Source organism: Haliaeetus albicilla, chromosome Z, assembly GCF_947461875.1.
Source record: "Haliaeetus albicilla chromosome Z, bHalAlb1.1, whole genome shotgun sequence".
NCBI classification, from domain to species: Eukaryota; Metazoa; Chordata; class Aves; order Accipitriformes; family Accipitridae; genus Haliaeetus; species Haliaeetus albicilla.
In genome coordinates, this window is record NC_091516.1 from 38,579,237 (window position 1) to 38,590,678 (window position 11,442).

The window sequence follows — 11,442 nt, forward strand, 5'->3', positions numbered from 1 at the left end:
ATCTGAAAACAAACTTACAAATTTGGATTCATGGTCTGAAAGGTCCTACTTGGTTATATGAGTCTATCACCCTTAGAACTCATAACTTATAGCTAGAGCAGTTTCATATGTGTTCAGATACAGATATGTTTATATTAATTTGTACATATTTGTCTGTATATATACCTATATACAGATAGCCATATGTATATATATATGCATATATGGTTGTATGAGTAAATAAATATTTATATGTATATGTGTGTGTGTATCTATGTACATACACTTATATAGCAGCTGAAACAGGTGATGGATTTGAAAACAGAGATGTCATGGACAATGTTCCCCAGAGAGGAAAAGGAATTATTCAATGCCATGTGATCTTCTAAACAGGAGTTGAATCAACACTTTAGGAAGTTTTGGTCAACTCTGCAAGGTTCCTTAATTGAGTTACTAGCAATGTCTCATTGAAAGGGGAAAGGTTATGATAGATTTAGTAGGCATTTGACCATTCTGCTGAACAGATCATTACTATCAAGTAAGATTAAGAGTGGTTTCCTGTCCTAGTCCTACTTGAAGCTTAAGCACACTGGGGAAAATATCCAAGATTATATGCTGCAGGAATTGATTTACTGTTGGAAACAAAAATACACTGGAAACAGTAATGTAGAACAAACCTGATTCCCCCCCCTGCCAAAAGAAAAGAATAGAAGAAAGTGCTTGTGAACATGTGTGCATCATTTTCCTAGCTATAAGCTAGCTAAATAGAAAACATTTATAAAATAATATATTTAATAGTTTACCAGCTACATGTCTTGGTATTGATATTTCCAAATACTTTTTCTTAATTTTCATTCTAAACACAAATCCCAGCCCAGTTATCCTCCCAGGCCATCCTCTTGAAACGAGGTGTGCAGACATTCCCTAGAATTAAGCTCTGTCAGAAAAAAACCCAGTACCAAACCCAAAACAAAACCCGAGCATTAAACCAAAATATTACTAAACCAAAATATAGTCTGTGTTCCTCACTTCTTGTTTCTAGTTTGAAGAACTTTTTTTATCATTGTTATCCATTGCTTTGTAATCATCAGTTTAATTCTTCTTTAGAGACAAAGATGTGTGCATTTTCGAAGGGCAACAATAAGCTGCAGCAGCCATGTGCAACCACACGGCAAGCTTGCTAGCTGATTACAGCTGATTAGCTCTTCATGTTACAGTCACTATAAGTAATCTAACCAAGAAACTGGAGAGGTTATCCAGAATGGCACAGTTAAATTATTGAATAAAGTTTTGCCAATTTACACATTTAAATGATATTTAGATGGTGACACTACCAAAGGGAAGTGAAGTAACTGGTCATGATAGCACAGAGCTTGAGGGACAGTGTGGGTGGTTACTGGAGAGGAGATTGATCCTTGTCCAGACTTCTCAGTTTATACTCTGAAAAATAAACAAACAACTTGTGAGATTAATTTTAAATGTGTTTCAAGTGCTTCAGTTTACCTCAGTAGTTTCTAGTGCCCTAAATTATGAAATATATGAAATAATTTTTCATGGCTGATTCATCTACGAGTCAGTCTTATAAAAGCACAGACCGCCTGCACCACCTGCAGCATCTGATAAGCTTCCTTAGCCTGCTTGTGAACATGACATCCCTTCCTTAAACAAGTACAGGTGCTACATCACAGAAACAAGGCACTTGATTATTTGCAGCCTGTTTTTTAGGACTATGCTAATAATCAGTGTCTAGTGAGAAAGCAGGTCAGTTGGACAAATGCTGCAATTTCTTCATGTTACTGCATGTCCTTGGATTCCTTTCCCATGAATCAGTACAATAAACAGGTCACGTTATCTTCCTTGCTTCTTAGCATCTCAATATCCCTTTCACCCAGGAGGGTAATCATCTCTTCTGTAGATGAAAATTATTTTTTAAAAAATATGGAAGACTGATTTCCAACTTTCAAAACCATAAGTCCCAACTTTTACCTTAGTAAGACAGCTATCATTTGGACTAAATTGTTTAGCAATACCTGGCATGCCTACTGCATAAAAGTTCACTCAGCCTTTCAAGAGGAAGAAGCTATGGTAGTAAATTAAAAGAAAACCTCAAACAAGATGGCCTTATTATGCTCGATAGGGAATATCAGTATGGCATTACTAATTTTTATTTAGTCACAATAGAACAAGCTGCTGAGAGGAATGCTCACAGTTGGGGCTACTGATAGGTAAAAAATGTAGTGAGGATTAAGTATTTTCACATAAGTATAGAAATATTGCGAATTAGCCAAACACTTAAGAGCTCAGCTGTTGCAGATGTCAGTCCTTCTGGAAGATGTTTTCTCAGCACTACTTTAAGTGCAAGAGTGTTCTGCTTGATTGAAAAAAGAGCACTTGGACTTGCGTACTGGCTGGTGGCATAACATATTTATGAGTCCTATGAGGCACAACCAAAACAGATAATAAACCATCATATTCAAGTACTGCAGACTTTTAATCATTACTATGATTCTTTTTTGCGAAGTGAATATGAAAATGACTTATTAAATGTGTAATACATTACTTGTTAAATGTGTAATACAGGCAAGGTAAAGAGTTTCATAAAGCAAGTATTGATGTGAAAGGCAACTATAAATTATGAAAGAAGGATAGCTGAAATAAAAGCAAATGAAAGACCACACATCAAAGCCTATTTGTCACTCCAGAAATTTACAAACCAAAACCAAAAAGCACCAAATGACCAAATCTTTCAAGTAATAATCAAGAAAAAGCCGACCCAAGGTCTGGATTAAGACCTTATTAAGAATACAGTCCATAAACAAATTTAAGCTATGTTTCTTTGTGCACTGGTATGGAAAAGCTGATGAAATACATTCTGAAATTAACAGGGAACAAGTGTGATTCATCATACAGTGGGATAAAATTACTGTTACTTTTTTCATCAGCAATTTAGAGAATGAGGTTATACCCTCCTTATGAAGAAATGAAGTTGATTTCCACATAAAAGAGCAAAGTTTTGGTATTCATGAAGCCAGTGTACAGAAGCAATATTTCAGGTCCCCATTCAATTCTATTTAAAGACAAAAGGAGTCTTTCCACCTGTTGAGTGGGATTCAGATTAGCCCTTCAGTGAACAAACAAATACAAAAGTTGAGAAATGGAAAAACCATAAATGGTGATTAATTTTACAATAATTAACATTGATCATTTGATCAACCTATGCTTTAAAATAGCTTTTATGTCTTATCTACTCACTATAGGCATGTCCAACCTTTTGCATGCTGCAAGCCATAGATTTGGTCACGTGGCTGAGAGCCATATAATAGATATATAAAATACAGTACATGACTCAGATACTTTCCATGATGAGTAGGACAAGGCCAGTTTAAGCACACCCTGGCTAACCTTAACACACCACATGGCCCAGGGGAATATGGTCTTAGGGGAGAAACCTTTTTGTAGCCTACCCCTTCCTTTGGCAGCCTTTTCGCAGCTCCGCACCGATGGGATCTCTATGCTTTGTTGCTCTCCCAGGCCTAACCCTATCCCTAATCCAGGACCATGGATGGAGTTTATATGTGGTACCATAAATACTATTTATTTTCTGAAACTAACTTGTAATAGGAGGTCAGAAATTCTCAATAAGCACCAGAATGTCTGAAACAATGGGGTCACAACCTGAGGTATCCCACTCATGCTAACTTAGCAACCTTTGCTATAGACAATATCAGTGTGAAAAATTTGTAGAAAACACAAGGAAAAGAAAGAAAGTGAACAGCAAACTGTAACTAGGTACCCCAGTTCTCATTAAGGCAAATCTATACAGGCAGCTGCAGGGAGATGTGAGTTCAGTTCCTCTAGCCCAAGCTGGCCCAAAGACCCAGGTTGGGTCTGGAAGGTGTACAACTGTGGTGTTCAACCATTTTAACTTCAAACATAATGTGCTGTCACATCTCTATAACTTCTAGGCAACTGCTCAATTGCACCTGATTACTGAGGAAAATCAGCAAAGCTTTTCTAGTCTACTTGCCATTGAATTCTTTAGAAGTTAGCAAGAGTAACACATGGTAATTCATGGATGACTTAGTTCAGCAACTGCCTACATTTACAATTTTAAGGACACCCTGTGAAGTTGTATGTGCAGCCAAATATTTAACTAAATTCTACACTAATTAATAGATGATCTTTTCTTCTTTTTCAAACTACAGTTATCTATTCCTCATACTGGTAACAGATGCAAGACAGTAAATGATGTTTTACTAGCACTACTCACAAACAAATTCACACAAGAAAAAAAAAATGTTATTGACAACATCTAGGGAGTTCCTCGAATCAAAATTGATTACAAACATTCAACAAAGAGAAATATATAAGAAAACAACTTGAAGAAATAATATAATTTCCATAAATTACTAGTAGTAAATGGAAGAGAGGAAGTTGGGTTCCCAAAAATGTGGTTGACCCTGCCAAGAGGAATTGCTCTTGGCAGCTGTATGAGGTTTATACATTGCAACTACCTCTGAAGTACCAAGAAGGACACAAGATCTCTGTTTCTTAAAAGATGTAGCATGTTAAGGCACTGAGAGAAGCTACACATCCCTGGATGGGAATTGCAATATGCTGCTCCACCAGCATAGATTTCTGATAGTTATGATGCTTAATGTACATTATATATGAATTCTGTTCTGGAATACTTAAAGCACCACCCTAAAATCATATGATGAATCCATTTTAATGCCAGAATAACTGCAGATAGTTTATAATAAGTACTCTGGATGCAATGTCTGTGCAGGGCAGCTGTATCAATTTAGCTGAAGCAGAGTCTATTTGTATAAATAAGTGAATACATCTTGTCATACAGACCTTATTAACTGACAAATGAAGTCCCTAGGAACATCACAGCAGACAAAATTACCTCAGCCAAATGAATTGTTTCAAGACCCTTTTATTTGTCTGCTGATCCTTTGCATTTGTTTATTGTGGCTGTATTTAGATGGTACTATGTTATGTCTAAATCATACTCTAACTTGTGACTCAGATCTACTATTTTCTTCTTGCATCTCACTGCTTACCTCAGGTTTGTTCCCCCCCCCCCCCCAAATTAGAGAGGGTACAGACTACAAAAATAAGTTACTGGAACTATTTTGCAGTATACTGTGAGTTGTTTTCTATTTCTATCCTAATTATGTCTGAACAGTCATGCTTTTCCTCCCGATCTTGTAAGATTTTGGGTTGCCTAATGTGGAGAAGAGCAATGAATATGCCTTAAATGCAAAACACAAGCCCAGATATGACCACAAAGTTGAATGTTGTGCAATACCCAGTATATTTTGTTGCCAGTCTTCTTGCTAATATTTAAATGAATGTGGGCAGTTGTTGAAAGGATCTTAAATGTAATTTGAATGCATTAATCATAACCTCTTAAAACTGAGATCTGGGGAGATATACTTCTTTTCCTCTACTCATCAGCTGGGAAACTCCATGGCTATATGGATCAGGAATTTCAATGTAATTCTGCTGTTCTTAGTGATTGTCTAGTATGGATCAAAACTTCTCATTCAAACAGAGTCATCTATTCAAGTATAGCTACCTTGCTACAATGTTGATATCACAGTTACACCTTTTCATTAAGAGGCATTTGCCTCAGACTTTTTTCAGAAATGAACTAGCCATTAACAGAGACTGCATCTATCGTGCCCCTGAACTATCTTATTAACACAGAAGTTTTGTTAGGATCAAATTTTGTTTGTACTATAACATTCAGATCTCTCATATTGTTTGGAATTATTTATCTTAGGTAACAAAAGTAATTACAAAGAAATGATAGCATGGAGTGCAATTTTTCCCATTCACTTTAATGGCTACAGTAAAGGAAGCCAAATAGAACAAAAGGATAGAGCTGACATGTACTAGAATTGAAGTGGACATGAAAAAAACCCAACCCTCTGATGCGAACTCTTTCAAACCATTTCTATGTTTTGCAGATGCAGAGGAAACAGTGGTGAAATGAGGTCTACAGTGAAGATGAACCATTAGGCTAATAATTCACCTCCTGCCAAAAAAAAAAAAAAAAAAAAAAAAAAAAAAAAAAAGCGCCCTATTAATCTTGTTTTACCATTACCCTGAACAGGAAATCATCTTTGAAATGCCTTAAAGGTGCCAAGTAAATGTCTATCCATCATCAATAAAGATGGCAGAACCTGGCCATGAAGGTAAACTTACAGAGGCATCGACTGTGTGGTCTGTGCTCTGAAATTTTTCTCTTGTGTATGCATTAGTACCTTGCACAATTTACCTACCATTCTAGAAATCTTAAGCACTGCTACCACCTGCTGGTCAATTTACACTTGAATCTACTAGCTTATCAGCAAAGTAAGAAAGGGAAAAAGGAGGAAAAGCATACTCTAACATGCTTTTCAGAAATAGTTTAACCTTGTTATACCCTCAATATATTCTAATGCAGTTCTTTCTATTGTCATACATGAACAATCTTAGTGTCATAAGATGAAGAATCCTTTTGTTCCTGAATTATTCTCAGGAGGAACAACTGATAGTAAGAAAGAGTGGCCTGTAATATTACTTTCCTCCATTTTCATTTTTATTTCCTATAGTACCTCTTGTAACTAGGTCATCGTTGTCTGCTGTGTAGAATCTTCCATGTTGAAAGAGGGAAATATGCCAGTGCTCCATATACTGTTTTAGCTGCCGAGTTGGTGTTGAATTCACTTTTATGGTGTCTGTGGTTCAGAAAAGAAAAAAAAAAGGTCTCTCAGAAAGTGGTATTAAGGAACAGCAATAATTTCTCTGCATTAAAAAGAATTACACATACAGCAGTTGTCATGAAAACTGAAGCTTGCAGGGTTATGACAGGAAAAGTTCTTACCCTTTAATGTTAACTAAAACTAGTGCTAATCATTTAGTTCCTTTTTTAAAAACCAATTGCATCTACCCTAGCAATTAACATTTCATACATAAAAGAAAACACTGCCATCACTGAAAAATATACTGTTTGACTAGAAAACTGAGGAAAACGAGAGAATACTATTCCTGAAAAGATTTCTGACAAAGTTGTGGTATTGAACAGTTCCATTAAATAACCACACAAAAGCAACAGAAGTCCCTGTTAAAATATCTGCTTGGAAAAAAATCAGCCAGTAGTGTCTGGCAGTGAAATCCACAGGCAAAAGAACAATGATGAGTCTGAGCCAAGCTGTTTGGATGAGGATCTATACTCCTTCACATTTCCTCCATTTTCAAATCTAGGATTATGATCCAACCCAGATTTCAGGTTCAGATCGGGATGTCTCTAAAGTTCAGGTGCTCTTTGCTGATTCTAACCATCTCTGAATGGGGTAGTTGGTCAAAATGAAAATAATGACCGAGGATGGTGATGCATGTTTGCCTTGTTCATCACTGAAGAACTGGATCTCTGCATATAGTAATTAATTGGTAACATTAATTCTATTCTGTAGAATAGAATTCTGTAAAAACTTCTTGATTTTGGCATTTTCTTCAGGTAGAAATGAGATGCTTACAGAGACGTTAGGCTAGTTCTAAAGTAGAGTTACCAGGAAAGAACAGGGTTTGAGTTCTTATTCTCTATGTATTGCAATGTTAGAGTTTGGGACCAAAAAAAAAAAAATCTGTGTGTTAAATCCTAATTTGTTTATTGCTTACATGAGCTACTAAGAAAATTCACTGATTAGTACTAGCTCAGTCTTGCTGTAGTGTAACCAAGAACAGAATTTTAGCCTTCATTTTTACATCAGATTTAAAGGGGGAAATCATGCCTTTACATTCTTTCTAAATTTATGATCCCATTAAAAAAGCCCAGACCTGAGCTTACACAAAAAGGTACATTTAAACTTTACATGTTCTAACCATTTAAGTACATGTTTTATTTTACCTCTTTACCTTATAGTTTTGGTGCAAAGAGAAACTATCAGCCAAGAAAAGCAAAAAAAAAAAAAAAAAGAGAGAGAGAGAAAAAAAAAGAGTTTGTTGCTGTGGTTTTTCCAGCTGGGCTAAAACCAAGATACACTCGCAGCCTCATAGAAGTGCCTCACTGCATTTGCAAGATTTCTAGACCATCTTGTAGACTAGAGAGCTCTGACCAATCATCCATTTTTTTTATACTTACCTTAACGGAACTCCTGGATTTTTGTTGCATCAGTCAGTATGTTGCCATGACACCTGGATAGCTTCTGAAATTGCATACATTTGTCCTACATTCCCTAAAAGCAGCAAGTGACTTTAGCCATTGAATATTCCTTGCTGACCAATTTGAAGACTAAATGAATTAAAACAGAGCATTAACTAGATGAGAGAAAAGAGGGATAATGTGGGGTCACATGAGGTATAAGTTCTACTATAGAACATGTTAAGGATAGCATTGTCAGCATTGAATTATTTCCGCTCCTGTTGATGTCAGAGGGGGCAAAGAAAGGCCAACACTAAGCACTTTCAAAAATCCTACCCTAAGGGTTCAAATACACTTTTAACATAGTAACCCGGCCTTTTGTTTTCTCTTTCATCAATGCTAGTTCCAAAACAATGGAATCAAGAAACAAGTCGGGGTATGCAGTTACCATGTTAAAAATATTTTTGTTATGATTTTATGCTCTGTGGCTTTTTTTCATTTGGCAGTCGCTGAATCTAAAACTGGAAGTTTCCTGTCTTACATCCACACATCTGTACTACTGAGGGATCCAGCAACATGTGGGCTACGTGGGAACACAAATCACTCTGTTGCTTTGTATGCTGAACAGAACAAGCTCCAAGAAGGGAACCCTTAAAACTTCGAAAGAGCTTCTTCCACTGAATTTCTTGTTCCACATTTGGCTCTTCTAAACTTAATTCCTGGGGTTGCTACTATGCATACTAACTAACCAACCATTTATCAGCTGAGCCTGGTCAGTGTGGCTTTCTTATTTTATAACTGGAAAAAAAACCCCAACAAACAACAACCCAACACTTTAACAAGAGTTGGATTGTTTAGATTTGCATATCAAAAGAGACTTTAGAAATCAGTTCAGCATATAAATGGTGCTATTTTATTTATAACAACATCTCAACACCTGATTAATTTCTTTAAATAAATCTCTCTTTGGCACAGTTTACACATATCTGAAAACCACCACGTAATTTGGCACAATGCAGTACAGTTGGCAGCCTCTGCTCAAAAGAGGTCCAGGATTGGAACCAAGAGGGATAACACAAGCCAGCACTGAGGTGCATTAAAAGAGTTACATGGGGAGGATTTCACAGTGATTGCCTGCACCGTGTCTGATCCAAGCCATTGCTATTAGCTTCTCACTTTTGGAACATTGAAGTCATGCAGAAAAAATACATATGTGTGTATCTAAGCCTTTCTTACTCCACTCAAAGGTCTTTTGCCCCTACCTACCTCAAGCTCACTTAAGAATTAGAATTTTCATTTCCCAGAAGACATTTTCAGAAATGTGACCTCCAGAATATAGAACTGTATGAGTATTTTTGTTTCCAAGTAATCAATACTAGCATTTAGCAGATTCAGGCATTTGACATTTTGCTTGGGCATTCATCACAGCCTATCTGAATAAAGTCCTATCTCATAGTTATTGCGGAGGTTATGTCCAGCAAAAGTTCGTGGACTGTAAAACAAATTCCATTTCTATTGGGGAAAAAAAAAGAATCTCTTGTGTGTTATTAACTTGGTATGCAGAGAAGGGGGGGGACGGGACAAAACCTCCAAACCCATTTAAATTCTATAAATGATTAAAAGTTCTGCTGAATAACTTCATTTTCCAATTTGAGGAAAGGGTATTGCTGGGATCCAGTTGGTTGCCCCTAACATGCTTATTCCCGAGGAAAGCACAAAAAAGAAAGTGGGTAGAAGTGAAACAATCCCAACATCAGTGTTGCAGCACCACCTCTTGTCAATGCGCAGCTGCACAGACACGATCGTCGGGCTTCGACACATACAAAAAGTAGCACTGTGATTGTAATAAGAGTACTTTTATTCTCTAAATTGCACCCCCAAATGGCACACCGAGTTTGCCGCAGTTTGGTTCTCCAGAAAATGTTGCTCAACTGTTTTACAATAATCAGAGGGAAAAAAAGATAGATAATATTCCAGGTGTTATTTAATAAAAAATAATTTTATATTAGTTCATTGATATTTATTAAAATATTCTGTAATATTCAAAATAGCGGGAAATAAACTCCTTATAGGTGCATTGTAATTTGCTGACTGTTACCTTTTAACATGAATCCTGAATGTTCACTTTGATACTGTGGCCGATGGCAGCATTATGGAGCATTTGGAGACCTTTTAACAGAGAGAGGATTTTGAAAAGGGTAGGGGAAGGACAAGGAAATAAAACCCTTCTCTTGGCTCGGCGGTTCAGGCGGAGGCTGCTGAGGAGGTGGGATGAGAGAGGGGAGGCAGCCCCCAGGTGCTGCCTGCAGTGGCAGCAGGGCCTCCCCGGCCCAACAGTGGTAGTGGCGGGAGCCCTCCCAAAATGCTGCCAGCCCTCTCACATCCCAGGGCATGCCTGTGCCAATCCTGTCCCAGGACAGCTATAGTGCTGATCCTAAGACTTGAACATCTCCCTCAAGGGCTACAGTAGGTGATTTGATTTTGATCGTGTGACATTTGCATTTCCAGTTGTGTTTTGGGGTGGGATGCTATGTATCCTTGAATGATGAGAATTCCTCTGAAGGCCAGTTGGGTGAGCCTGAAAGCATAGTGTTCACCTGTAAAAGTTGAATGAAGTTGTTTGTATTTTGTTTGGTTAAATTTGTATTTAGAAGACAGAAAGCAAAATTCCTTCGGATTACATGAAAATGAATGTGTTCTCTACATTATATGCTCTCTGCTAGCGTTCTCTACTAGTACTTCAGTAGAGAGGCTACGATTAGCCCACCCTCAGTCATGTAGAATTAGGGATCAGTATTTCTCTCAAACCTTTGGAAATACAGATTCAAGTCCCAAGAGAGAAATGCAGGAAAGCGAATTGTGCCAGAAAGTGGGAATCAATGTGAAAGGTTCTGCCACCACCTCCACTTCGTGGAACTAATAAAAAAAAACTGCCAAAAATTTGAGATGAGGTGGGGAGCTGTTTCTAGTTGACTGAAATTCTATTCCTCTTGGAAAATATTATGCACAGAAATACACATCTGTCAAAATATTTCTGCTTTTCCTCCAGAAAATAAATCTTGCCAATTATAGGCCTCTGAGGAGAGAGTGACACACAGTGAGGAAGAAGACAAGGCAACACCGGTGCCCATTCCTGCTCCTTCAGCTTATTCTTGAGAAAGTGCTTGATATTCCATGGGCTTTCTGACAAGGTGGGATTTCTACTCCATTGGCTGCACAGTTTTTATGGGAAAGAATTTCTTACCTTTCTCAAGAAATCAGTATAAAATGAAAAGATGAGCTGCTTAAATGCATCTGGGCAAGCTGGTTGCCTGTGATAATTAAGA

The 11,442-nt window shown here is 37.2% G+C and overlaps 1 long non-coding RNA gene across 2 annotated transcripts; it reads right to left on the reverse strand.

Moving 5' to 3' along the window:
* Positions 1 to 227: 227 nt before the first annotated feature.
* On the reverse strand, positions 228 to 10,898 carry LOC138683757 (uncharacterized). Of its 2 annotated transcripts, none has more exons than XR_011323192.1 (3): positions 10,215 to 10,898; positions 6,591 to 6,713; positions 228 to 1,419 (listed from the first exon to the last, which is right to left on the reverse strand). It is a non-coding gene; the product is annotated as an uncharacterized lncRNA (long non-coding RNA). The 2 variants fall into 2 exon arrangements; XR_011323193.1 differs by lacking the exon at positions 228 to 1,419 and adding an exon at positions 3,288 to 6,028 and having other exon boundaries at positions 10,215 to 10,289.
* Positions 10,899 to 11,442: the final 544 nt, after the last annotated feature.